The sequence below is a fragment of the Akebia trifoliata genome, chromosome 7 (genome assembly GCF_017979445.1).
Source record: "Akebia trifoliata isolate Shusen 1 chromosome 7, ASM1797944v1, whole genome shotgun sequence".
NCBI lineage: Eukaryota > Viridiplantae > Streptophyta > Magnoliopsida > Ranunculales > Lardizabalaceae > Akebia > Akebia trifoliata.
Window position 1 is genome coordinate 17,497,232 of NC_141381.1, and position 4,027 is coordinate 17,501,258.

Genomic DNA, 4,027 nt, shown 5'->3' on the forward strand with positions numbered 1-4,027 from the left:
TCGATTTCCTAGAATAAGTTCGAACAAACATTCAATTTAGTCAAGAATAGTTTGGTTAACTTGAGGTTTAATTCAAAACTTAGCATCATGTCTGGGATTATGAGAAGTGTGGATGTTCACTTTAATACATGTAAGAGGGTTTATCTGTGATATTCCAATGTACTCACATTTTTATACTTAACGATTTTCACCCTACTAAAATTCTAAATTGTTAAACTTTGAATATTTATTTATTTCTCGCTTCGAGGGGTCATTTTCTTTTCTTGCTATTTTGTTTTTCTTCTTATTTTGTATTCCATTTTTAGTCTTTTTTAAAGAAAAGTAGGTAGTCATTTTCAAGGTACTCAGTTTAATTCAATGGTTGTTGTTCAAGACATATTCAATCTAATTCTATTAGAAGTACTACAAATAAATAAGAAAGTCAAAGTTCAACAAACCTAGTTTTTTTTTAAATTCTAAGTAGAAATCAGGTAAAAAACTCACTTAATTCAACTTAAACTCTTGATAACCTTATTAGAAGTATTACAAATGAAATGTAACTTTGGTCTAATTTTGGCCTAAGAGAAACACTAATAAGGACTCTAGAACAAAGTTTCCAATAAAAGATTGATTTTATATTTTTAACTAAGTACTTAAAGATACAAGCTAAGATCTTGATAAAATACAACAAAGTTGCTATTAAAATTTTTTCAAAATTTTCAAACTTTTATGATTTTTGGAATAGAAAATAAAACAAAAGAAAATAGGTAGAAATATAACCCATACACTCCCAAACTTAAATATGATATACACTATGGGTGTGTATGAGAGAGGGTTGTTTTAGTGTCGAGGTGAGATTGTGGGGATGAAAAAAGAAGAGAGAAGTGGAGGGTGTTAATGGAGTATGTGGTTTGAAGAAGATCAAAGGTATGCAGTCATGAGTGGTCTGTGAGAAGAAAAAAAAAGGTGGAAGTGATTGAGAGAGATAAAGAAAGGTTTGTGTTGATGCATGTTAATGGTGATAGAGGCATGAATAAGGAAGTTAATGGCGCTAGGGTGAATGAGAACGATGGAGGCGTGAGGAAGAAAGTAAGAGTTGTGTTCTTCTATCTTCTTTTTTCTTTTATTCTCTTTCTTTTTTTTCTTCTTTTTTTGCTTTAGAATTTCGATGGATGTAAGACGTGGGGAAAGGGCAACTTTTATAAGCAATGAAATTGAGTCAAAGAAGGATTCTCTCTCTCGTTATTTCATGTGACTCGAGGGGTATTGTTCTACATAGAAAATTTATTATTTCATGTGATCAGTTTTTCATTATCAATTTTATGTAAAATTTTGTTTCCTTAAAAGGTCGGGGTCTCTAAATTTTATCGATGTGTGAGAATATTGTCAAAAGGTTTATTTTTTTTCGGAATTATATTTTCCTAGTGAATCGTGTTTTCTAAGTAATTGTCAACCCGCAGGGGTATTTTAATTATTTTGTTAATTTATGTAAAAATCGACTAGAATTTCATTTTGTCATGGTGTGATTATTTGTTGGTTTTGATGTCTAATTTTTCTAGCATTGTGAGGTTTTTAGATTATTAAAATGTGGAGCAATCCTAGGCGTATGTACTCGCTAAGGATAAAATGGCGGTGATTTTAAACGTGTGTAATTTCTAAGTTGAACCTGCAAAAAAGAGAGAGAATGAGGAATGACTAGAAAAGAATTTGATTAGAATTGATAAAATTGAAGGGTGACCTATTACAAGTTATCGACTTTTTGCATATATTTTGCGCTCATCTTTAAGGATTCACAACAATCAGGTGATGTGTTGTCGAATCAGGTGGGCACAAAATGGATGTCTACAAGCACGTATGTGTCACTTTTGAGGGTGCCACATGGTATCATAGGTCTAACCATTGGAATACAAAAGAAGAGTACGTTCTGACACCTCAAATATGGTCCCCTCATAGTCATCTATAAAGGGAAAACATCAGACCCTTTGGCTATAGGGTGGATGACTAACATGTTATAGAAGCTGACAACACTATCGATTTCAGGCTAGTGACATAAGCAATAGTACAACCTTACCTTGAACCACGACGACAAGTAGTAACCACCTTGATAGAGTGGTTGTGATCGAAGAGATACTTTTCTCCTCCCCACTATACAAGCTACCATTGAAAGCGGTTGAATACTCATGCATAATTCATCATTGTAATACCTTTCCTCATTTTGTCTGAACATAACAAAGTATACACAACTACTTTATGAGTTTAGTGGGACTTTGGAGTCTTTGTAATTGTTATCATCAAATATTTATTAAAGACTTTATCCACATTATTGAACAATTATCACAACCATCATCTCAGCACTATCATTCTTGTCATCATCTTCATTATATCCTAGAGGTTCAAGATGATTGATTTAGGGAAGAAAAATCAAATGTTTCAAGGTAATTTTTTCTTTATTTGATAATTGAAGATTGAGGTCAACGGTATGTCACCAGTGTGAAAGTATAGGGTATTTGAAAAATTCACCAAAACATGGAGCAAACATGTGTCATGTGAAGGAAAAAGTTCCTCCAAAACTTTCAATTGACAGTTTGAAGCGAATTGGTCGCTTCAAAAAATAATTCTTATGAATCATGTAGGGATACGTATGTTTTTCAAATTGATTGTATATGCATATCTTGAATTGGATTTTCTCCAACTTGTGTCAATGAAAAATGTCTTAAAAGACCTCAACTTCTATTTAGTCTCAAGAACTCTTGTTCTTAATCCCAAAACTAGTTATCTCCAATAGCATGATATGTATTTTCATCCACTTATTGATCAGTTCTCAAGAATAAGATTGTTTTTTGTATGTAGCAAAATAAAGAGTTTCTATGAGACATTGACGACCATAGGTTTAACCTCCTCATATTAAACCTCTACTAAAAAACCTTTCCTTATATCCTCAAAACTAGTCATCTTCAACTTTATGATAAGATTTTATTTTTATTTAAAATTTTAATTTCTTTTACCTTCATTTTTATTGCTTTGAATGTCTTTCCTTTTCAATCTTCAAATATATATAATAATACGTACAAGATATTTTTTAGGTAGAAAAACCAAGGTTTCTACATGATATTGAAGATGTTTTAACCTAACTCAATCTTCAATCTCTACTTTAAAGCCTTTCATTATACCTCCATGAATGTCTTTCCTCTTCAACTATCAACATTAACAACAAGATGTGAGTTTTAGAGAAGTACATGATATTTTTAGATAAATCACACTTTTTCAAGACATTGAAGATTATAGGTTTAAGATGAGATCGATAGGTTAAAAAATTATTTACCATGGAGATTAACAACTTGAAGATAAACAAAAAAATTTACGATAAAATCTTCAACCTTTTTTGTTTTTATTTTTAATTTTTATATATCTCTTTTCAAATTCAAACATCAAGAGTAAAATTCATGGCTTTGGGGTAGAAAATCAAGGGTATTATACAACACATTGAAGATGAGTGGATTAAAGATGTGATTGAATAGGTTAAACAAGATTTATCCCATACGTTAATAACTTTATCAATGAGATTATTGGCTAATCATCATTTGTAGTGACAAAACCAACTTTGGCTTCAAGTAATTCAAGATTATAGGTTGACCATCATTAGCACTTTACCCCCACTTATCAAATTAAAACATCCTGACTGATTTTAACCGTATTTAACGGGCCAAGACCGTCGAATTTTTCTGTTTTCACATTGACAATGACAGTTCAACTAGAAAAAAAGACAACATTTTGAGAATTGGCGAGTAGACAACTCGTGTGGGTTTGGTTTTCCAGACACAAAACACGCGACGGTTGGTAACTATCCCACACAACTCTCTCACATCAAACATTGTACGAAGGATCAGATAAGTATACAGATATGAAAAGTAAGATGAGAATAAATTCAATAACTCCTTTATTCCCCCCTCCCCTTTCCCTTATCTTTAATTTATTCTCAAAATTCCTTGTCATGGAGATTCTGAGTCTCTTTTTTATTTAAACATTATAATGGTTTCTTCAACTTAAT